Source organism: Fukomys damarensis, unplaced genomic scaffold (genome assembly GCF_012274545.1).
Source record: "Fukomys damarensis isolate Sample0158 unplaced genomic scaffold, DMR_v1.0_HiC HiC_scaffold_23, whole genome shotgun sequence".
NCBI classification, from domain to species: Eukaryota; Metazoa; Chordata; class Mammalia; order Rodentia; family Bathyergidae; genus Fukomys; species Fukomys damarensis.
The window spans coordinates 21,915,811-21,940,899 of NW_022900935.1; the positions used below are offsets into that span (position 1 = coordinate 21,915,811).

The window sequence follows — 25,089 nt, forward strand, 5'->3', positions numbered from 1 at the left end:
TGATAACACAAACATATTCTAGTTATCAAGTTGAAAAAAGCAAGCCACAAATTTATGAATGCAGGATTACATCTCTGTGAAAAGAAAAATCTCTTTAAACAAAATCACATGAAAACTGTAAAGAAATGAAAGACAAAAATAGTAACAGTTGTGGTAGAGGGAGGGGATAATTTTTTTCTAATACTTGTCTCTGTTTTCTAATTCTTAAGAAATACACAAGTATTGGATAATGAACAAAATGCACATTTAAAAAAAAATGATGCTATTTGAATGTGTTAGCTACGGGCACCTAACAGCCAAAGCAAAGAGCAAAATAAGGTGGGTCCCATTGTCTGACAATAGGAAGAAACCAGGAAATTTGAAAAGTCAAATTCCTGGATTGGATTTCTTTCTTTTTCTTCTTTTTAAAATTTTTAATTGACACATAATAATTGTACATATTTATAGGGTCCATTATGATAATTCGATTTATGCATATAGTGTACACTATCAAATTAGGATATCAAATTTTGACCAAATTATTTTAAAATTATCAATTTTTATGGTGGGGACCTTTGAATTCTCCTAGTTATTTTGAAATACACAATAAATTGATGTAAATGGAATGTCCCGAGGTCTTTGTCTTCCTGGTTTTTAGACAACACCGTGTGCTGAGGTGTTACCCACTTATGTGGCTTTTTCATGTTATTGGCCCCTCCAGAAATGTCAAAGACAGAAGCACATTAAGCAGCAGTTCTTCCACTGGCCAGGGGTTTAAGCAGTTTAGTTCAGAGATGATCTTGCAAAATTTTGTGGGAAATGGCATCATTGCATCCAGTGCCCCAGTGATGTTTGACCGTAGAAACTTTTCTTAGAAAATAATTTAGATGTCTATAATCCCAGCACCCTGGGAGGTTAAATCGGGAAGATTATAAATTTGAGCCTAGCCTGGAGAATTTAGCAATTTAGTGAGACTCTGTTTTAAAAAATAAAGAAAAGGCTAGCAATGTAGCTCAGTGTGAAGGTCCTGGGTTCAGTCCCCAGAAACACACACACACACACCCCAAAAGAAAAACAAAGAAAAAAAGAGAAAAAAAACCTTACACAGACACCAGTACATGAGTCAAAGGAGGGTGCAGTCTCTGGTGGCACTTGAGTGGGGTACATTTCATGTCACTCTCCATAGCTCACCGTGAGGCTGCTCCTTGTAGGGGTTTTGTGGGACTTCTGGGGCTTTTTGGAGCCCAGCTGTGTCATGCCACCTCCAGGACATAGGCTGAGAGCCCCGGAAGGCAGAGAGAACACAACTGCCCAATCCCAGCACAGTCACGTCCTCTTAAAGCCAGGACTGAGGGTAAGGACAAGGTTTTATGACGAAAATTTAAAAAATACAACTCCTGTGTGTGCTTCCCTGGAGGGTCCTGGCTGGGGAGAAGGAACAATTCTAAGTCTCTGCATCCAGCCTATTCCCTGGTGCTGATCCACAGCCCTACCTCAGCCCCAGGCCTGACTCCCCAATCCCTGGGTCTGCTGACAGCTGGTATATTAGCTTACTAAACCCTGCTTCCTGCAGAGTCTGTGCTAAGAATCTGACATGAATCACCTCACCAAATCCCCAGAGAAAGCTGTATCGGGCACTGCCTCTACTCCCATTTCACAGATAAGGAAACTGAAGCCAAGAAGTAACTCAGCTTGTCAAAGGTCACGTGGCTGGTAAGTGACTGTACCCAGACGATGAGCCCTGGATGGTCTCATCAGTCCTTTCCTCTGGACTCTCTGATCTGCTATCCCCAGGCTGGCTCCGCAGTGCTGCTCCGCCTATGAGCACATCGGATCTCAACTTTCTGGCTTCTCTTACTCTGTAGCACCCAGGCTTCTATTCTGATGAGGTCACCATGTCCTCAGGGGAGGAGGAGGTTAGATTTGACCAGACCAGAGGGATGGTGCAGGGTGAGGGGAGGCCTACCAGAGGCCAGAAGTCAAGCACGGTGGTGTGTAAACGTAGACCCCATGATGGCATCCATTGCTAGGTCCTCCTTATTCCACAGAAGCACATTCAGGGCTATAGCTTTGTGGGCTGCTGGTGACCAACCATCCCTACTGCCTGGGGGACACTAAAAATGGGACAGTGGAAACCTTGGGCTTTGGGACCAGACAGTCCTGTGTTCAGATCCCTGCTCTGTCCCTCAGAAGCTCTGCAAACCTGAAGTAGTTCCATGGGCAGGGGACCTCTTTGAGCCTCAGCCTCCCCAGCTGTAAAATGGGACCGGTGACACTTATTTGTAAGGGCCTTTGTGGGGACATAGAAAATTCATTTCCAAATGCATTTGCTTTTGGCAAAGGCTAGTTCCTCTTGCTCCCACTCCTCATCATTCTCTGTAATGCTCAGGGCTGGCTCCTCTTGAGGCCAGAGATGCTGCTTCTCAGAGTCCAGTGGACGGAGCAGTCCAACAATGCCCACCACGTGGCTGGCAAGGACCTGAGCACATACAGCACCCTGACGATAAACACAGGGTCCAGGCACCTGATTCTAAACAATGGGCTATTCTGGGGCTTTAATTGCTCATCAAGAGGAAGGCAGGCTCTGGGCAGTGCCAACCCTGGAAGTCGGCACAAGCATTGGGAAGCAACAGTGGGGCAGACACACCAAGTGCAGGTGTGGAAATGCCAGCCTGCAGCCATGAATCCCAGAATGTCCCCAAGGGAAGGTGCATCAAGCCTCTAGGACGATCACCCTGTCAGTGTATAAGTGGAAAAACTAAGGCATCACTAGGAGGGAGCTTTTATCACTGTGTCCACCAGGCACTTCTTCTGGCTGAGCTCTGTCCTCTGCCACAGGGACCTCCCAGTGTGTGAGGGCCAGAGTCCACATGTGCAATTATGGTGCCCAGCAACCAGTGTCAAGAGGAGACCCAGACAAGGCCTGGGAAGGTGAAGGAGGCAACCCCCCATTAGACAGTCATTCATCCAGTAACTATGTGCTCGGTGCCCACAGGTGCCAGGGATGCAGCCTGGAGCAGCCTAACCCCTGCCTTCCTGGGACTGGTGGTCTCACAGCACAGAAGGCAATAACACGTAAATGGCAAGGCACACAGTATAATGTCAGAGTGTGGAACTGCTGTAGGGAAAAGCAAAGCGGAAAAGGGGACAGTGGGTGCCCGCGGCTGGTTGAGCTTTTCAGACAGATGGTCACGGTCAATGCTACGACAGCAGAGGAGCATGTGAGACAGGCAGGGCAAGGAATGCTCTGCCTTCCTGAACGAGGAGGGGAAACCAATGTCCTTGGCTGACCTGCTAGTGGCCACAGATTAACAGGAGCAGAGGTGGGACCTGCCCCACATCTCCGGTTCCACAGCCAGAGACATCTCTACGCGTCAGGCATCCCCTTCCCCCATAGCCATCCCCTTGCTCCAGAGCCCTGGGGAGAGAAGCACCAGGGTGCTGGGCCCAGCTGGCCACCAGAGCCAGGCCTTTCCACCATCACTTCCTCGCTGGATGGTTGTCCAGGAAACGGGGGTGGATAGCTAGAGCCTCTGCCATGTGGAGGCTGCAGGCAGGCTTGTCCCTCTGCCCATGGGGGAGTCCTGGGGTCAAACACACGAGGTCTCTCCACTGCTGAGCTGTGTGACCTTGATCAGTTCATCAGAGCATCTGTCAAAATGGGATGCCGAGCTGTTCCTGAAGAGCCACTCGGAGGACTAAATAAAGGAAGGCATAAAATGCCCCTGGGAGCCAGTGGCGTGCAATGGGCTGGGCAGGCACAGGCACCGGCCCCTCTTGCATCAATTCCTTCTGTCCCCACCTGCCTGCAGGCCAGAGCATCCTTCCCTCCCTGGGACTCCCACAACCCTGCAAGTGTCTGTTTTCTCTTTCTCTGTCTACCCTTAGCCCCTGAACAGGGCAGTCAGCTCCCGGATAGTGGTCTCTGCCTCCCACAGGCCTCTGGGCCCCATGACTGGAGCTCAGCAGAAAGCCCACTCAGTTACTGCTCAATAAATCTTTCATGAAGCTTCCGGGAGAGTTGAACTTGAAGACTAGGGTATGTAGAACCCTGGATTTAGAGTCAGCTTTTTTAATAGTGAAACAATCCTGGGTAAGTTAACTTTTCTTTTTTCCTTTTTAGAAACAAGGATAATGATTGGTATCCAAAATTCTGCTAAATTATATGGTGATTTCAATATTATTGTTTCCTTATAGACTTATAGGTTGAGACAAGAACTTACCCGGTTTGTAACCTAATACTACAATCTATCCCACAACTTCCTGTGCCCTGGATGTTCTGTCTTTAGCTTAACTCACCAGTGACAGGGAACTTACTACCTCCTGGGTAGCCCATGCAATGTTTTTACTGCTTCTGAGCATTAGAAATCTTGCTGAGCTCTAGGATGCAGAGAAATGAGTGGGTGGTGAGCAAGTCTGGGAGAGGGGCTAGGGAGATGTGCAGGATGATGGTGGGAGGGTGCTGGGGAGCTGAGAGCCCCGGAAATGATGCCTCCAGTTGCTGGGCCAGGGAGCACTTCCTGATGTGGCTCTCTGCAGGCTGCTAGCAGCCCTTCACAGACAGGCTGGCACTGATGGCACCTGCTCTGCTCATGGCTTCTGAGCCCGACAGCCTATCCAGAAGACATCCAGCCTGGCTGGCTCCTGCCCGGGGCTGCTCAGAGGCCGGACCGCAGGGCCCTGGGTTCTCAAGCCTGGATGTATGATTTATGACTGATGAGCTCACCAGCTAGGGTGGGGGCAATCTGAGGGGAGACGGGAGGGAGGCTGCTTATGGATTTTAACCCTCTGATGTTACTGGCTGGGAATTTAACATCAATAATTCAAGGCAGTGGGGAGGATGGGACAAGAACAAGGCAAAAGAGAGAGGGAGGTGATGAAGGAAGGGAGAGAAGGCATGGAGGAGGGGAGCAGAAAGGAAAGGAGGCAAAGATGCATTTATTAAGTGTTTCCCACAGGTACTATACCTCCTTTCGCTTGATTAAGCCTCTCTGGAATCTGTGGGGCAGATCCTGTTATCCCCAATGAAGTAGGTGAACACACTCAAGCTCTAAGAGGAAAATCGAAGCTTTTGGTTGGTGGGGATTTGAAGCTAGGCCCGCTGACTCCAGAGCCCAGTTCTTCCTACTACACCCTGGCTCTGGAGGGTGGCTCTGTCCTCGCCAGCCTCAGGACATGCAGCCCTAGCTCACATTCTGGGTCTGACTGTGGTGAAAGAAGCACAGAGCCCGCCAGAGAGAAACCAGCCATTGGCCTTCTGGACAGCACCAGAACTTTGTTGCTCAAGCCGAAAAAAATTAACTGCTATATTTAAAAAGCATTGTTCGGTTGCCATAGTAACAGAGGGGCTAAGAATAATATAAAAAGATGATTTGCCAGGTTGTCACTGGCAACCCAATTTTAAGGGTGTGTGTGTGTGTGTGTGTGTGTGTGTGTGTGTGTGTGTGTGTGTTAAAAGGAGTTGGGTGGGGGAGGTGGCCAGGTTCAGACCATCTTCTCTGCTCTCCCTGGCATCGTCTGCCCAGGTCACATGTCCAAAAGGTGGCAAGACGTCTGGCATCTTCCCCATCTGGCTGACTTGGGGAAGAGCTGGCACAAGCTGGCCTTGACCCTGACGGTAAAGGTGGCTCTCAGTTCCCTAATTGCTGTTTCCTCCCAGCAGCCCCTCACAGCCTGGGCTGCTTCCCTCTGCTGTGGAAGCCCAGCCAGAGGCACCTCGCAAACAGATGGCTCCTGCAGAGCTTCTTCTCTCCGACCTGGGAGCTCTCAGCCTGCCTGGCAGACTCCCCAGGGACCACCAGGGAAAACAGATGGCCACGAGAGGAGAGCGGGAGATGGATGTATCGATCTGCAGCGTGGATGTCAGGGATGGGAGGTGGCTTGGCAGACCTAGGCATGGGCAGCCTGCTCCCTAAAGGTCCTGCAGAGAAGCACATGTGAGGTCCGGCCTGGATCTGCAGCCTGGGCAGGTGACCTGGAGGGGATCCACAGCAGGCCTGGGGAGGATGGGAAGGCATGCAGGCAGCTGTGGTCCTCACACACCAGCTCGCTGCTCCCTGGGGCTGATGGCAGCACCCATGGGAAGCACAGGGCATACAAAGAGATAAACAAAACACCCAAGACAGCTTACTGACAGCTGAGCTTTAGAAAGAGGTCTGCTATTTTTGCCTCTGTCATAGTCAAGTAATTTGAAGGAAAGCTTTGGAATCAGTCAGACCAGGGTCCCCACGCCAGCTTTATCACTCACTTCCACGTGAGTTTTAGCAAACCCCTTAGCAGCTCTGGGCCTTTGCTGTACCATAGGGGAACTGACACTCTTGGGATCGTGCCTGGACCTCAAAATAAATAGGTTTATGAGGTCCAGGTCTGGTGCATCGAATATCCCGCCAGTGCTCAGCATATCCACGGAGAGGAATCTGTACTGCAACTCGTGTCGATGTGACATCCAAATTGAAAGCCACAGGGATCCTTGCACAAATAAGCAAGGAATGACATACAGATGCCACTACATGGGGACAGACAGCGAGGGCCAGTCATGCCTGTAGGGCTCAAGGAATCCTGCAGGCAGCAAGCACGGATGATGGTGCAGTTTTAAGAGAAGGAGGAGAGAGGAGGGAAATGTAGTCCAGCAGAGGTAGTGGCCCGAGCAAAAGGCAAGGAGATGGGAGCAGATCACAGCCACACCAGGCTGGATCCTGGGGGGAGAGGCGTGCACCGGAGAAGGGAGCAGTCACATTCATGTGATGCTTAGTGGGGAGAGTGGATGTGCAGGATGAGCCAGAGACAGGAGGCCCCTAGGGAAGCTGGTGCAAGAGCCCAGGCCAGAGATAAAGGTCCCCCAGCTAAGGCAGGACAGTGCTCCACAGTTTACTAGACACATCCATATCCATGACTTCACTTTGTCACCCTAGGATAGATAGAGGGACATCCTGTTTAAGCTCTCTGGGACCTCTGCCCACCAAGGCTCCCCACATACTGGGGTGCCTGCCGTGCACACGCGGCATTGTAGCCACACACTGATGCCCACGCATTCCCAAGAAGTGGGGAGAGTCCAGGAAAGCCAGAAGGGCACAGATCAGGGAGTGGTCTCAAGGGTGGGTGTGGTCACTGAGGGATTCCTGGAGGGGACCCTAAGGCAGGCTTCTGAGCAGATAGCAGGGCACAAGGGAAACCGTGCCTGGACCTGCTGGGAAGAAGGAGGGAAAGGGGTGTGGTGGGCCCATAAACGTCAGGCTGAGGGGCTTCCTCCTCCTGTGGGTAGCCGTGTGGAGCGTTAGGCCCATTGAGCAGGATGGGAGATGTGAGGACAGCGGCTTTGGGAAGCCAGGCTGGATCACACAGACAACACGTGTGTCTCTTCCCTCTCCATCGCAGGCAGAATCATCCTTGCCTAGCTGAGGGTCAGCAACACACCCTGGGCCTCAAGCAGCCCGCCATGGAAAACAGGTGCATTTACTCAGCAGCAGGTCTCATTTAAACAGAACACGGCCCTACTACCACCTTTAGGAAGCACAAGATACCACCCTGTGTTGTGTTCCTAGGTCCCCGCCGTCCTGGGCTGGGTTTCCCACGGTGGAGGCACCCAGGGTGGTGTCCTGCGGAGTATTCTGGGCCTCAGGGGAGTTCAGACTGAGTCGGCAGCGAGCTGCCCCAGCCAGCTTAGCACCTGGAGACCAGAACTTAGGCAGGGGCGGCCCCATGAAGTTTGGGCTTTGCTGTCTTCTCCGCTTCCTTCCTTCTTCAACCAGTGTTGGTTGAGTACCTCCTAGGGGTTAGACATCGAATCAGACAGACAACACCTCTGCCCTCTTGGGACTTAAATTCTAGCTGAGGAAATGAAATGCATCAGGTAGTAGACCTGGGAAAGAAAACAGAAACTGAGGAAGGGAAGAGAAAGCAGCAGAGGAGGTGAGAGAAAAGGATTCTCTATCTGGGGGGAGGCTTCTGGGGCAGCATTTGAGGTCAGGCCTGGAGAAAGTGAGGAACTGTGGTAAGAGTATTTCAGGCAGAAGGAATGGCCAGTGTAAAGGCCCTGAGGCAGGAATGGGCTTGGTGTGTTTCTCAAACTCTGTCTAGTGTTCTTGGGGAACAAGACAGCAGCACTGAAGACTCTTTGAAGAACGAGAAACTGAGGCCTTGCACCCTGAACGTCCCCTACATGGCAGCCAGGGGCAGGGGCAGGACCACCCACACAGGAGTCCAGAGGCGAGGGAGGAGTATAGGCTTCGGGTAGAGACAGGTGTAGTCTGGGGGCCCATGCTGGCTGGCTGTATCCCTTGCTTGCTAGGTTGTAGGATCTTTCTGAACCTCAGTTATTTCATCCATAAAATGGGGCTGATATTGCATCTATCCCAAGTGGTGGTTGTGATTTAAGATCACATCTGTAAAGGGGATGGCAAATGTGACAAATGCTTGCTGCACTTGTAATTATCAGCAGGACTTCAAGGATGCTGGTAAGTAACAGAGATGGGACCCGCTAGGATCTGAACAACTGGCAGCCCCAGCTACAGAGCAGGCTGAGCATTCTGTGAGGGTCATGCAGGAATGCCACTCTCACCTGGTGACTCTGACATCACACACACACACACACACACACACACTGCATGCACATGCTGCAATTACAGCTCTCAGATCTTGACCCAGCCAGGGAAGTGAGAGCCGACACTGAAGGAAAGCAGCAGTCATGTGTCTGTTGTAAACTGCACCCCTGTGGCTGGGCTGAAACTGGCCTGGATGGACTGGGTGGACCAGGAGGCTGGGAAAGCAGAGCCAAGCCAGGCAGGAGTGAAACCCACATGCTTGCAACGGCAGGAGACCGAGGCCAGCAGCTGGGACTGAGCTCAGAGTACATTTCTGTGGCCACAGACAAGGGAGGCACAAAGGGTGACCACACGCCAGGGGACCTCCTGGAGGAGAAGTTGTGAAGGATGGGGAGGATTTGACCAAGCAGAGTTTATTGCTCAGTAAAAGAACAGCATTATAGGGGAAAAAAAAAAAAGCCCAGTGGGAAAGCATGGAGGTGACCTTTTAGGGTGTGGGAACTCCAGGTGGCTCTCTGCTGGTGAAGCCTTCTCTGATGTAGGAAGACAGGGTGGGGGTGAAGCTCAGAAGCTCTTTCGCATCCATGTTTCGGCAGCACCTTGAACCAACAGTCATTACTGCATTCACAGGAATAACTCACCTGTCTATAAAAAGCTGAGGCACCTAAGCGCGTCATTTTTTCTTCCTGTGGCTCAGTTTTTCCATCTCACGATGGGCGTGTCCCTGACACGGGACAGGGGCTGCCTGAAAGTAGATGTTTCTGACCAGTGTTAGCTGCCAACTGTGTCTCCCTACTCCGGGTGTCCTTATCTTTGCCTGGAGGGCTTAGGCTCACTGGAAAGCCTTGTGGTTCTTGGGATGTTTGTCTTGGGGCCCAAACTGTAATGACAGAGAGGGCTGACAGGGTGACTGGGCTCCGGAGACAGACACACAGGCCCTCCCTCAGCATCACCTCAGTCCCACAGCAGCCCCAGTAGGGTGCACAACTTGTGTCAGCACCAACATGACGTGGTGGGGCAGACATCAAGAGACTTGGAGGCTTGCCTGAGTCCTGCACTCGTTCAAGTGGCAGAGCCAGTGTTTGAACCTCAGACCGCTCACTTCAGATCCCCACGTCCTCTCCCTGCAGTCCAGGCAGTCTCTGGCCCTAAATTGCACAGGCCAAGAAGAAAGCTGAGATGGAAATGGTTTATCTCTAGTCATACAAGGACTCGAGCTTTGGAAGGTGGCCAAGGCACAGACACAGCGGCCAGCTTCCTCCATGCACACTGGCTCTAGTTCTAGCCCAGTGGCCTTTCCAAGCCAGTTGGGCCTTCCTGCACCGCCTGTGTCCACCCTCAGCCCTCCTGCCAGACCTCCAACTATGACACTATGACCCAGGTACTGAAAGTCCTCAGAGCAGCCAGAGATTCTCTGAGCCCTCACCAAGCAGGCCCTGGGGCCTTGATTAATGAAGGCAAAGGACTGTCCTTTTTCCCCATTGAATCATCCCATGAACAGAATGGTCCAGTCATGCCAGGAACAGCTCTGTATCTTTCTAAAGAGACCTGACTCACCCTGTCCCAGAAGTGACCAGCCACGCTGGCATTTCACCTTCCCAGTCCCTGTGTGAGCAGTCAGGGAGCCACAGGTGCAACCCGAGCTGGGTGCTGATGGCAAGGTCATGGGTGGAGAAATTGACATCCCGTGCACTGCCAGTGAAAATGTAAAATGGCACAGCCACTGTGGAAAAGAGTATGGAGACTCCTTCGAAACATAAAAATAGAATTACTGAATGATCTAGCGATCCTACTTCTGGGTGTTTATCCAAAAGAATTAAAAACAGGATCTCAAAGAGATGTCTGCACTCCTATGTTCAGTGCAGCACTGTTCACAATAGCCAAGATGTGGAGACAACCCAGATGCCCATCGACAGATGAATTGACACAAAAAAAGCAATGTGTGTGTGTGTATGTGTGTGTACTCAAATACTATTCAGCCTTTAAAAAGAAAGGAAACCCTGCAATATGTGACAGCATAGATGAGCTTGGAGGACATTTGCTAAGTGAAACGAGCCAATCACAGAAGGACAGATCCCTGCCTGCCTCTACGTGCGTGAGGAGTCTAAGTCAAACTCAGAGAAGCAGAGGGTGGGATGGTGGCTGTCAGGAGCAGCAGGAGGGGAAATGAGGAGTTGCTATTCGACAAGCCTAAATTTTCCAGAAAGCAAGTCGAATAAGTTCTAGAAACCTGTACAACACTGTGCCTACAATTAACAGTGCTGCACTGTACATTTCAAAATTTGTTTAAAGGACAGCTCTCAGGTTAAATGCTCTTAACTATGATTTTAACAAACTCATAATGTAGAACAAGAGATGCAGGGTAGGTGCACCCATTAATTATTCGGGCCAGTGGCAAACGTTTATATAATCTGCATCCTGTGCCATGCCAGACCCTGAGTTTTACCTGCATTAATTCACTGATCGTATCATGAAGGAAGTACTGTTATCACCTCTACAAACTAGGGGAGGAAACTGAGGCTCGAGGAGGCTGAGTAGCTTACCCATGAGCATTCTGCTGCTCACAGGAACAGAGTAGAAATGGAGCCCAAGCAGGCAGCTCCAGAGTCTGTGCTCTTAACATGACGTTTGCTGCTTCTTGGGACGCAGAACGTTATTCCCTAAGTAAGATGTCCATCGGGCAGCAAAGAGAACATGGTGGCCCTCATTCTAGGGTGGGTGCTGGGATATTTTCCTAAGAGAGGGATCCTTGCATGGGGACTCTAAAGACAAAGAAACTCCATCCTCTCTGGATCCTAGTGAAGCTAGCAGCAGAAGTGCTATAGGATGAGCTGAGAGACCTCCGCCCAGGGGACCCACTCTCCACCCTGACCCACTGGCTCCACTTCCTCCCTCCTGCGAGCTCCAGGGGCTCTGGGTGGGGCTCTCCTTTCCAGCCTTTCCCTAGCTGTGGCTTTCCCTGCTCGCCTCCCTTCGGGAAGCACCCTTGTCCCATGTCCCTTCACCTCTCTGAACTTTCCAGAGGCCAGACCTAGCAGGAGCCTGAGATGAAACTGGTGCTTGTGAACTATTTATTGAATTGACATGAATTTTCTCTAGATGCCAGAGCTGGCCCTGACCTGACTGTAAAATCAGCAAAATAAACTTGACCTAATCTGTCTCCTTCCTGTCCTCTCTCCCTCCACTTCAACAGGTATTCAGTAATCACTGTACACAGCAACAGGAGACAGCAAGGCAGTCTCCTGTACTCCAAGTATTCAAGCCAGGTGGGGAGACAGACAGAAAGAAGCCATTGCAGTGTGACAGATACCTGGGGTAAGTCCAAGTAGCATGGGAACATGTTAGATGGACAGGCTTATGTGTGGGAGTCCTTTTCCCTGAAAGTGGCTTCTGAAATAGACCTGTTTTGTGTGGGAATGGGGGTGGGGAGGCAGAGAATAGAGACTTGTACATGAGCTAGGAGAAGGGTGGTTGAACAGAGCTTTCAAGGCAGAAGGAACCACGTTTGCAAGGCCCAGGGTTCAGGAACTGCATTGTGCTGGGGAGTGGGCTCTACACCTTGGTGTGCAGGTAGATGGAAATCCTAGCAAGTCACTGTGAAAGAACCCAGAATTTTATAACCCTAGAGGCGACAGGGAGGCTCTAGAATGGGGAGCCATGCAGGACGTGTTGCGATCAGATTTGTGTTGCAGGAGGATCCCCTTGGTTCACCACGGGGATCAGATCGGAAGGGTCACAGTGGGGGCAGTCAGAATCGGCTGTAGAAATCCAGGTCAGACACAGCCACCCACAGTGGGAGTGGAAGGAAGGGACTCTTGATGGACCTTGAGCTCACAGGGCCCGATGACCTTGCACTGGGGTGGCAGGGGCCGGCAGAGGTACAGATCAGAGATGAGGCCTCTGTTTGGAGCATGCCATCCCTTCCAGGGAACCCCTCTCTCTTCTGCCACACCCCCATCTTCATTCCATTGCCATAACTGGAAGCCGTGGAATTCTTGCGGGAACTCCATGAAATATTAAACTTCTGGCTCCATCACAGGAACTGGGAACAATTTCACTAGGAAAACGTACCAGCACCATAGAATAATAACCACACACACACAGTATAAAAATATACCACAAAACCACACAGGATCGCCTGATTCTGATATGTCTCATTAATATCTGTTTGCTGCTTGTCCATTTCATTTCATTGCCTGTGAGCACTCGTTAGCAGCCAAGCAGTAGCAGGTGCCAAGAGTTTAAGAAGAGCCAATGGGAGGAAAATATCAAATTGAGATAATTATAAGTAATAATCTTGTTCTTTGCTGCCAAATGGAAAGAGATAAATATGAATTTAGTTTAGCAGGGAAACCTCTCCAGAGGACTTTCAGAACCCAGGGCTAGGGTGAAGGTTAGGGTTAGCTGTCTCGCAGGTTTCTACGGTCAGGGCTGGAAGGCAATCTGATTAACTAGATCAGGCTAAAGAATGAATGAGCAATAGAGTAGCCAGGTCTCCCCTGTAGGTACTAAGCTGCTTGGCTTCAGGCAGGGAGAGTAAGCAGGTTTCCCAACTTCCTTCAAATGTCATCTCCTGCCTGTGCAGCCAGAAGCACCGTGTGAGCTAAACTTAGCCTTTAGTTTCTCCCGGGAGCAAAGCAGCCTCAGGGGCAGCCTAACTAGGAATCATCTCTCCAGGTCTTCAGGGGTAGCACAAAGTAATGTCCTGACCATGGCTCCAACATGTCCTTCCACCACCACCCACGATCACCTTCCAAAGCACACGAAATAAACAAACATAAAATCTAAGTGACAGTATGTTTCGCAAATACAGCTGCAAGAAAAGTCATCTACCAGCTGGCATACCTGGGGAATGCTGCCTATGATCCTCCTCTGAGAACAGCAGGTAAGGGTACCTCCTAGGAGAAGGAGAGGAGGGGGCTACACTGCATGGGCTGCCTAGGACTGAACAAGCAGTTGGATGTTTTACTACTCACTACTGCTGCCAACTGAAGTGAGAAGAAGTATTCACCATCGTATCCACTCTGCTGCTGAGGTGACAGGCAGCCAGAGAATGGACTTGCCCCAGATCACACACTGAACATCTGGCCACACTTACCCACTGTGGCCCTTTGAAACATATGATGGAGACTGGAGGTTTTCTGATGTCACAGTCTGGGAGCAGGCAATGGGCAAGGAAGGCAGATCCAGGGTGAGCCATGATGCATTAGGCACCTGCTGCCAGATGAAGGATGAAGGGTCTGAGTTGCAGCCTCAGCTCAAGCCAGCTTTCACATCTGGCCTGTACTGATGCTAGATCCTGCTGGATCTTTTCTGAAGCCATGAGCTCCAGCCCAGATAGGCAACTCTGTTCCTTTGCCAGATGGCTCCCTGGTCTGGCTCAGGCAGGGGAGGGAATCAGGCTGGGGCTCAGTAGAAGCCTATCAATGACTCCAAGAGGAAACTGAGGTTGAGACTGGTCATGTGACTTGCCCAAAGACACGCAGCAAGTGAATACAAATGCAGAACTGAAACCCAGGACTCAACAATTTTGACCGTCTTTGTATGAAACAGCCAACCCTAAGCAGGATGAGCACATACAAAAGCACCTGGCCAGCTCTAACTAGGATCGCCAGACCAAAGAGTCTTCAGGACAGGCAGAAACACAGCCTGTCTTCACACCCCAGCTACAATCCTCCTCCAGTTACAGAGACAGGGATGATGGTTCTTCTCAAGGGAAAGGTGTCAGGAGGTGGGAGAGCCGGGATGTCCCTTCCTCCTGAACTTCCTTATGGCCCTGAGGGATAGTCAGCTTTCACAGGCAAGTGAGGACCTGCCCAATGCAGCACCGAAGGGATGGTGAAGAATCTTCCAAAGCCCTGTGCTGTCTGCTGCTGACAGTGCCTGCTCCTTCCAAGAAAGACAGGCAGCCGGCTGGATGGAAAAGCCCCTCTAGAACCCACATGGGAAGCAAGGGGGCAGTCCCAGTGTCCTCCCCAAGGACACAGGAGCACTAGCAGAGCTCTGGGCTAGGATCAACAGACTAACTAGCCCTGAAAAACAGGCGCTGTCTCCATTTTACAGATAAGGACAGAGAGATGAGGTGACCCGTTTCAAGGCCCAGGAACTTGGCTTGCAGGGGCCACTCCACATTGAACTATACACATCCCTTTCCGAAGAGTATTCTTTTGTCAAAAAAATTGCTAATTAAAATGATTTTGTGTGTGAAATCATTTGCAGTGAATAACCTGTAGGATTAAAGATGGTTCAGCCAGCATATCTGTAATCAGGAACCTTGACCAAGCTGACCCCAGAAATGGGGCAAACCAAACTGAACAGTCGGTCAGCTTTCAATACATTGATTTGGATCAAAAGATTTCATATTCAAAATCAAAGTTTTTTCTTTGCACGTATTCCAACGTTTTTGTAAGCCCAGGAGTCCATTCGGACTTGTGGGATGTGCGACTTAGAATGGGGTCAAGGCATTTTCTGCCAGTTGGGACACGGAAATCTCCAGATAGATCTAGTGAACAGCCTGGCCTGAAAAGGCTCTGGAGAGAATGCCCTCCAGTAGTTGGCAAGAACTTGTGGATATTCACTCTTAAACTCCAGGGGTAGTGGAATGCCATCTCTCAGGTGCTGTTTATCAAGTACTAGAACTTTCCAGTTGTCCCAATTTGGTAATATGGAGAAAACTTATGTCACAAAGGTAGCAAGTAGCCATGCCAGGATTTGAACAGCAGGGCTCTGGAGTCCAAGATTCTAATCACTCTTACACTGACTCCCAGGCTGGAGCAGAGAGATTTGGGGCAAGTCTGAAGAGGCCCAAAGCAATATTCAGACATCTGGAACAATGAGGGAGGGAGAGCAGTCCCTTTGGGCATGGCCGAAGGTGGGGGGTACACAAGAAGGCAGGCAGAGCTAAGCTGGCTAGCAGGAGGAACTGTCTAGACAGCAGAGCTGTGCCAGTCCTGAGTCCCTGGTCATTAGAAGTGTACAGGGACAACTGGAGGTCTCTGGGTAGGGCCTGATGAGGGCCTCTGCTTAGGTAAAGGCCTATACTGACCCACCTCAGAGGCAGAACTGAAAACCTCCCCTGCCTCTCAGAGCCACTTCCTGCTCTGTACCTGAGGCAATATTTGCCTCTGCCTAGACGTGGGACCCAACAAGGGCAGAGAGACTGGAGTGCCAGAGGCTGACTGACTCAGACCTGCCTGAGGCCCCAGACCCACATTTAGGAGGTTTTCCTAGGTAAGGGCTACTGGTGCTACTCCTGTGTCATTTCATTTTCTCCTCACATCCTCTGAGGTTGGGCTTCCTTCTTCCTACCTCACACACTCAGCAAAGCCTCAGGTCCAGGGGGCCAAGCAGATGCCCAGGGGCTGGCTGGGCTCTGAGGGTTTTTGGGAGCCACCTCAGCCTTCTTACAGCCAGGGAAGAGGCAGAGTGGCAGCCACTTCCTGTCATCCCTGACCCTGGCCCAGGTCAGGAAACAGTCCATGGTGGCAGGCCAGGCCACCAGGGATCCCAAGGTGGAGGGAGGGACGCAGCTACCAAGCAGAGAGGATGGGGTGGGGGTAAGATGGGGGAGACACTGACAGGCGGAAATGAAAGTGGCCTTGAGAAAAAGGAACGAGGGAAGAAAAGCAGAAACTAAACAAGTGACAAAGAAAATGAGAGTGTCCAGAGGAAGTGGCTGAGGGGTGCAGGGCTGCTGGAGGAATCCCCCGCAGACGGGTGTTTCCTCTCCTCTTGGAGGAAGGGTGGGGGACCAGCTGACCAACTGCTCTGTCACCTCAGGCCAGAGATAGCCTGGGTGGCCTTGCCAAGGAAGGCTGCATCCCACCAGCCCAGGAAAGAGCACCCGATGCAGAGCCCAAGCCCCTGGCTGGAGTCCTGTCAGACACTCCTGTTGGGTGATGCTGGTGCACTTATGAGACCTTGCTGGGCTTCATTTTCCTGTTTACAAAATGGGTGTCGCTTCCTTGAACCCGTGGCACTGCTGGGGTTTTTCTGAGCCAAACCCTTTCCCAGGCCTGATGGGTGTGTGCTGGGGTAAAGAGGAGGTGCTCAGGGCTGCAGAATATGCCCTCCTCAGGATCCCTGGGGAGGTGAGGGTGCCTCCACTGTCTTACTGCTTGAATAAACATTCATCCAACGCGTAATGGTCCTTAACCACCCTATGCTTTGCTGGCTTTAGAATAAAAGGCTGAGTGAGGGCTGGCCTTATTCCCAACTACAGAGACTGTGCACACAGACTCCAGGCCCTTGTCCTAGCCCCCTCCACTTGGTGCCGTGTGACCTCGGCCAAGTACTTAGAACAAAAGCATCCCTGCCTCCAGGGTGTGAGGATTAAAGGAGCCCAAGGGTCTCAGCCTAGGAGCACCCAGCCTGGCAGAGAGTTGGGCCCTCTGCAAAGTCATGAGCAAGGCTCTAGGACAGATGCCAGGAACTGGGTCTGTCAGTGCTGGGTAGGGTCCCTAGGGCTGTGCCCCACAGGCATCAAGACAGGAGCAGGGGAAGGGGTGAAGGCACAGCAGGAGCAAAGTGCCTGGAAACATTAGTCCTTCACCACAGGTATGGCTTCACGGTGCTCAGAGTGGCCCCAGCAGGGGGACGCTGTGTCAGACTCCTGCTTAGGTCCAACTGCCTGCGATGGGCCTGGGGAACTCCCCTGGGGTGGGCAGGGTTCCTGTGAATTGGCCTGACCTGGAACTCAGGACTGCAAGTCAGGGCAGCTGCTGCGGGAAAGGTGCCACAGGGCCCAGGGTGGGTACCAGGGAGGCCCCGGAGGGGGTTTCTCTGTGTCACATTTGCTCTGTGCTGTGGGCCTCTTTTGCATACAGGGCAACTGCTGCTTGGAGGCCTCGTTGCCACCCTTGGCCTTCACACAGCTGCAGTCTCGTTCTCAGTCATGGCACTCAAACAAGCCGTGGGCCTCCCAGTGTCTTGGTCATGCGCCTCCCACCCCAACCATCTAGGAACAAGCAGAAGTCAGACCCTCGGCCCCACCAGCCTCAGGGCTTCCATTCACCTGCCCAAGCATCAGCACCCCCACCCTGTAAAATGAGGACAATAACCACACCTACCTGGCAGGGTGGCTAAGGGAATGAAATGAGATGGGAGGTGTTGGCACCCCCTACAAGTAGAAGATTGATGCTTGGCATCCCCTTTCCCCTCCTGTCCCACCTACTTCTGCACAGCATATGAAAGAGCAGAGATATTTCCCTCCTGCCCTGGCACTGTCACCTGCGGCAATGTACTTCCAGTGTGCAACAACTGCTCATCTGCAAAACAGAGAAGACAAAGGACAAACTCTAGCCCTCGGTAGGCAGAGCTCATCCTTGATGCCCCCTTGCCCTCATTCCGCCTCCAGGGCTCAAGGTGCTTCTCGGGACTCTGAGCCCCCTTTCCAAATGTTGTTAGGAGAGGATCTGATCAGTCACCGACCTTTGAGTCTTAATGAGCCCTCAACGACTTTAGAGCTGGAAGAGTCTTCTTTCCAACCCCCACTAGTACTAAAGAAGGAAAAAGTGAGAAGATAGGGCCGAGAAGGGCCCTGACTAAGAACATGAGCTTCTAAGTGGCAGAACTGGGTTTGGAACCAGGGTGTCCTGAACGTTACAGTCCTCGGGGGCCTCCCTACCCTATCCTCCGGCAGCCCGCCCAAGCCAGTATTGCATTGAAAGGCACAGGGCACTGGAAACCTGAAAAGAGAAGGAGCGTCCTTGCTGTCAGCCTGAAACATGACACGAGTTTCCCCTGTCCCTCATCTGCTATTATTCTTGAGCCTCCCCTAGCCCAGAGAAGCAGAGGGCAGAACAGGGATCCTTGCACGCACTCTCCTTAGGAAATGCACCTGTAAGAGAAGCCTCTGCTTCCTGTTGAAATTCACCTCTACCTCCGGAGCCCCTCAGACCCAAGCAGGACCCCACCCCAGGCAGCACTGCCCTCTGTCCACCTAGGAGGACTCATCTGAGGCTTCGGGAACTGACCTGGTGCAGCTCAAGGAGGATTCAGGGTGGGGGCAGCACCAGAAGCTGGGCCTCTGCTCCCCAGCATGACCTTGAACAGGCTGCTTCTCCCCTGTGCTTCAGTCTTCGCCCCTGCAAAGGTGGAGAGCACCTGCGCCCTGCTCCTAGCCTGGAAGTGCGAGCCCCGTATATCTCAGCCTCCCTGCTGTCTGTCTGTGCTTCTGGTCCCACCTCTCTCTACATGTACAGTGCCCAGAGAGCCGACTGCCCCAGAGGACTCGCTCCTGGGGCAGAGCCAGGAGGGAGGCATCATCAAGCCACCAGGGGTATGCTACAAACGCTGCGAACAAACGCCCTGGGGAGGGCTGGGCGGAACACATCTACCCGGGGTGCTCATGATCTCCGAGTGTTAATAATGCATGAGCAGCCGGCGCTGGGGCCGTCACAGGCCGAGGTCAGGTGGTGTCAGGAGGCCTCTAATGGTCCTAATTACTCAGGGAGGGCTCCCATGTGGGCTGTGGGCAGCATGGGCGGGAAGCCAGGATTCCGGGTACTTAGACCCCACAGGTGGGAGGTTGGGGGCAGGGCAAGAGGACAGCTTCCATGGAGCACAGTCCCATTATGCATCCAGGGGATGCATCAGGCTTCTTGCAGCGGGGTGAGCACACTTATGAAGAGGAGTAAGGGCCATTTCCTGCAGGCAGGCCACAGAGACAGAAACCTAACTTCCCAAGTCTCCCCTCTGTGAAATCCCTACCCGGTGACTCTGCTTTGGTTGTCTGAAAACTGCTAAGGATGGGTCACTCACTCTTTCCTAGAATGATACTCATCCCTTCTTTAATCAGTGTGACTTTTGAGATAGGTGGTATCAGATACAGTGGTCACAAAAGCAAGTGACATGAGTGTCGGTGGAAGGAGTAAATCCCACACAGGGCCTATGTGAGGTACACATACCGGGTTCCAGTACCGGGGATTCTCCTCGTCCTCCAGAAGCTCCAGGCTTCCAGTACGGCCAGCTTCACCAGCCTGCTCCCTGCAGAGTCCCTGAACCTACCCCACAGCCCCAGTGGACTCCAGTGGGCTCCTTTGTCTCCATGTTTAATAATGCAGAAAAATCAGCCTCTGTGGCAGCCCCTGGGGGTTGCCAAACTCTTAAGATTCCTCTCACTGTCCATACTGAACAGGGCCGACCTGTGTGCTCACAGGACACAGGTGACAGGGTGGTATGTCTTCTAAGGCTAGCTCATCGAAGGTATCATGGCTCTACCCTGGCTTTCGCTTGGGTCACTCCTGCTGGGGGAAGCCAGCAGCCATGTCATGAGGACAATCCACAGCCTGTGGCCTATGCCCCTGTCTGAGGAACTGAGGTGCCCTGCAACAATCAGTTTTGATATGCCAGGCACATGAAGGTGCCGTCACAGAAAAGGCCCTCTGGGTCTAGTACAGATATCGGGTGACCACCACCCTGGCCACTCCTTGATGGTAGCTTCAGAAAGAACCCTTGTTGAGACCTGCCCAGCTCGGCTGCTTCTGGATTCTTGACACTCAGAAATGTTTCATACTGAAGCCACTAAGTTTGGGGTCACTCATTATGAGCAATAAATAACAAAACTAAGCTCAAAAGATTCTGGTCAGATGCATCAACCATCCCACTGGTCCAGAGCATTTCCCTACAGAAGGGTTTAGCGTGAAACTAGGCATTCCAGGGTCTGTGGGAGATACAGAAGAAACAAAAGATATGGTCCCAATCCTTCAGGTCATGAGACAGGTGGCAGAGGTTGACAGACAGGAAGGTGTTCCAGGAAGGGCCAGAGAGCTGGGCAGAGCTTGAACCAGGTTATGGAGGACTAGGAGAAGTGGTATCTCTCTGAGGGCTTCTCTACTAACTGCTGTGTCCCTGGCACTATTATCCCTACTTTGTGGATGTGGAAACTGATGTTTAGCCACTTGTCCCAGGTCACAATGCCAGGAACTGAAGGATCCAGGAGACAATGCTCCCAGCCCCCTAGCTGTGGGGCAAAGGGGGAAGCAGTGCCAGGAAAGGTAGTCAAGAAAGGACACAGGGGTGGTGCTCTAGAGCCATGGAAAGGCGGAGGGAAAGCAGCCAAGAGGTAAGGGGTGCAGGAAGGCTACAGGAAGTTGAGGACCACATTCTGCATGCCCAGCCTGCCCTCACCACAGCCCAGGCCTGCCTCCCTGAACAGATCCCCAGGCACCCTGAGTTACACTGCCTAAAACCTCTCTTTTTCTTGGCCGGACACCTAGTTGTCCAACCCCTACCAGAGCAGGAGCATCCCAGCCTGCCTGGTCTCTAGTGTCTGGTTCACTTGTATCTCTAAGACTCAGGACGGAGCCTGGTACACAGCAGGTACTCAATACCTGCTCACAGAATAAATGACCAGAAGAAACAAAGTGCCACTGTGCACACACAATAGATCATACGGGTTTTGGATCACAGAGAGGAATAACATGGCAGTGGACTTTTGTGTCAGCCCCTGACAATCCAGGTCTTCTCTGTCATTGTCCCCAGGATCAATAGTATCTTCCTGGCTGCACTGGGCAGCAGGCCATGTGGGGCTACGCCAAGACTAAGTGATGTGACAGGGAAGGGGAAGGAAAAAGCATGAGCAGAGGAAGAAGCAAGGGATATGTGTCCTTAGACGCTGAATCCCAGTGCTGACAGCCAGCAGCCCACTGCCAGGTCTTCCGTGGTGATGACTAAAGAGCTAGAGCCGGATGTACAGGCTGGAGATCCCCACCCGGCCTCACCCTGCCCCTGTCCCATGCACACCTTGGTCCCAGCACCTGCGAGGAGGGCCCTTGGGGGTCCTCCCCATATTCAAGAGGAAACGGAGGCCTGGGTGGAAGCAGAGACCCTTAAAGGTCCCCGAGAGATGAGATCCAAGCTCCATCTCCTGTTCAGTGACTCACCAGGCACGGAGGACCCTCCCTGGAGCCAGGCCATGTTCTAGAAAACATGGACAGCATGGGTGAGCAACTTGGGAGGGGTGGTTCTGGCTGCAGAGAGGACTCAAGAGGGTCTCCCCAGAGTTGACCCTCTGATGCCTGTGAAAGGAACAACAGAGCACGGTCAGGAGGGAAGCAGCAACTGAGGACCTTGGCAGAGGAAAGAGACAGGGCATTAGGGGTGAGGGTGGGCTTCAGGCTTGGGTGTGTCCTTCGTGTGGGACAGTTGTCTCTACCAGTGCTGTGGGCAGAGCCTTTGGCCTCTGAGGCCACCACATCAGAAGTCAGGCCCCATGTGTACTAGATGTGTGTGTAGCCTTGGCCAGCCACTTCACCTCTCTGGGCTTCAGTTTTCTCATCTGCGAACCGGAGCAGTGGCACACCCCTTCCAAGAAGAATTAAGAAGCCACCTGGCATGGGCATGGCACAGTGTATGGAGAAGGACAAAGAAAATCATTTATTCACTGAATGTGCAAAGAGCGGGTCCCGGGAAGTGTGTCCAGCCAGCCTCTCTTGATGTCAGGGCCCAGGCTGGTGCGGGACACAGCTGACGGCTATTAAATTGGTCATTTGTAGCTGTTGGTCGCGTGTAGCTGCAAAACAGTATGCGACAGGGAAGCTATGGGCCAGAGTAGAGGGCAGTCTGAGAGGAAGGAGGCAGAAACCAAGAGACCAGGACGGAGGTGGCTGCCACTCTCCAAGGGGGAGGAGGCGCAGGCTTGGCACGGCTGGGCAGGTGGCTGCAGCAGGGAGCCTAACCAGAGACACTCAGGGGCAGAGGATGGGGAGGAAGACTGAGGGTGGACAAAGAACAATGGAAAATACCCACTGATAGGTGGCTGTTGATACCACTGGGTGTACTGCGGAATGGAGAGGAAAAGCGAACTTAAGGCTGTGGCCAGTGGTAGTAAAAATGACAGCGGTGTATTTTGTTTTTGGAATACTGAGAAGGTGCTTAAAGGGTTTCAGGGTAAGTTGTTATCTGTGGGGTATACTGTCTATGACCCCAAATGCACAGCTCCTCCAGTATCAAGAAGATGCCCCCAACATGCTCCAACAGTAACAAACCTCTAGTCAATTGTTTGCCAAGACTGACCTCTTCCAAGCATTCTGGGTGCACCAACACATCTAACTCTCCAATGGCCCTCACAGATGCCACTATTAGTATAGCCCCCATTTGACAGATGAGAAACCTGAGGCCCTGAAGAGAAGTCCAAGTTACTGACAAAGCAGAAACTAGGGTCAGTTGCGGATGATTTCCCTGGAGCACCTATCGGCTGGGAGATCTTTCCACATGTGTGAGCCCTCAGAACAGGGTCTGGAACACAGAAATGCTATGTGAGTATTTGCTACAGTGGTGATGATGGTGGCGATGTTGCTGGATGGACATGAAGAAGAGGACCATGGTGTTCACTGTGATGAGGAATTTTCCAGTTTGATTTAATCCGTTCAGCAATGTTAGGAGGAAAGGGTTAGTGTCCCTTACATATGGGGAAACTGGGTCACACTGGTGACCTCGTGGAGATGTGAGGAGCTCAGCCTCAACCCAAAGGCCAGCCTCGTGCAGAACTCACTCCCTGCTCTCAGATAGAAGCATCCAGGCTCTACCCATTCCCCTCCGCCAGATCGCCAACCTCCCGTCACTCTGCCTTCCTCTCCCATGGGGCTGGCGTGCTGGGGCTCTCTCCAGACCCATAATTTAGGACCGAAGATTGTGGGAGAATCAAACCCATCTCTCCTTCTCCGCCAACACAAGGCGGGCTCGGTGACAGGCGGATGAAGGAAGTCTGCGCTGCTCCCCAGCCACCCACATGCCATCTAAATTCACCGACAGACAAAGCCAGCTCTTTGTCTTGGCACTTCCCTCCCTCCCTGCCATTCATGCGCCAGAGAGATTTCATTTCCAGTAAGTGGAGGCTGGAGAGAGAAGAAAGCAAGCAGGAGAGGAGGAGAGGAAAGAAGAGAGGGGGGGAAAGGCAACAACACTGAATCAGACCCGACTTAGCACCAATTGGCAAAGCAACAACTCATTAAAAAAATGATTTGTAGGCTGCGTGGGGGAGACATCCGCCTCTGAAGAGCCACCTTTCTGTGTTCAATGAGGCAGCATTAGCAGCCAAGCTGCCCAGGGTGTCTGGGAGCCTGTAGTGAACACAGCAGCCACTTGAGCTTGGGCTTAGCAGGCCATCTGCAGAGTTCCAAACTTTGGATTCCTCCCTGCTCCCTCCTCAGAAGCAAGGAGAGCCCAGGCTCTATATCTCCGTGGCTGTGTTGTGGGAATGGAAAAGAGGGCAATGTCCTGGTTTCAGCTGGGCCCCTGGTGTTCAGACCTCTGGCTCTTGCAGAACCTTGGCAGGAGCATCCTGTCTGTGAGTAGCACACCCAGTTCTCTGGATAAACCATGGGTGCTCGTCTGGCACTGGGCAATTGATGGGCTAAAAGCTGAGACCCTGCATGTTGAGGATGCCTGACTTCAGGAAGAGGGAGGGAGATTCTGCAGTTCACCCAGCTCCTTCTGTTCCAGGGAAATGGGTCATACTTCTCCTCCAGGTGACACCATGTTCCCCAAGGAGCCTTCTTGGGAACACAAGCTTCTCTTGGCCCTGGCTTTGTTGTCTGTGTCCTGAGAGGATGAAACCCATGTCCCAAGTCCATGGTGAGCATTTACTATGGGCAGAGCCAATCAATGCAAGGCACCAGGGCACATACTTATGGCTTCCTTCTACAACCATGCATCCAGTCTCAGACCCTATACTGGCCACCCTGGGGAGTGGTCAGGACACAGAGAAGACTAAACTTGTGTTCTAGAGCAGCGTAGAGCCCAAAGCAAGAAGTAGATGGAAAGCAGAGGCCTGGATGTGGTAAGAGCATTAGGAGGACCCTTCTATGGGTGGAGGGGAGGGCTGAAGAACTAGAGGAGTTCTGGATCTTTCTTCACATGGAGAAGCTGGTATGGTGGGCTGAGACCCTCTGCCCACCCCAGAGAGACCCTGCAGTGCCCAGCTACCCTCTCCTTCCTGTATTCTGTTGCCTAATCCCACCCTCCTTCCAGGCATCAGCCATAGAGAGGCCTTCCTCACCATTTACTGCAGAAAACCAAGGCCCTCAATCCCAGCTCCTTGGTGGGGCCACCCACTTAGAAATATAGCCTTTGAGATCTCCCTGGTTTGGGTTTAAGCTCAGCTGAGCCCCTTACCAGCTTTGTGGCCTTGAGCAGGCAGCTCAGTATATCTCAGTTGCGTCTCCCCAGATACCAGTTTGGGTGAACTATGTCTATCACCAGGGTGGTCTGAAGGATTTTTAAGGTGTTGTCTATGCAGGGAGGTGCTCAGCCTGGCAGTGAGGCCTGTACCCTGCTCTCCCCACTGACTCAACTATCTCCTCAGCCCTTGCAGGTCCTCTTTTTTTTCCCCCTGACTCTGGTCATCCTTTATATTTCAGGGGTCTCCTAAGACCCACCATGTAGGACCCTCAGTTCTCCAAACCTGGGTGAGATGTATCTATGTGTCCCCAAAAAGCATAAGACACACCCCTGTCATTGGACCTAGAGTTCTGAGCTAGATGGCCCACTGAGTCATCTGTTGACACTAGCTTCTGAATGCCTTAGGTAGAGTCTTTTTTTTTTTTTTTTTTTTTTTTTTTTTTTTTTT

At 52.1% G+C, this 25,089-nt stretch overlaps 1 protein-coding gene across 3 annotated transcripts in view; it reads right to left on the reverse strand.

The window, feature by feature from the left end:
* The window catches only part of Hivep3 (HIVEP zinc finger 3), a 328,172-nt gene that overhangs the window by 150,782 nt on the left and 152,301 nt on the right, over positions 1 to 25,089 (reverse strand). The window contains exon 1 of one of the 3 annotated variants that reach the window (XM_033767604.1): positions 9,161 to 9,514. The exons of the other annotated variants lie outside the window; for them this stretch is intronic. The gene's annotated coding sequence lies outside the window, so the exon portion shown is untranslated. Of the gene's footprint in view, positions 1 to 9,160; positions 9,515 to 25,089 lie in introns of those variants that run through there. 3 annotated transcript variants of the gene reach the window in all.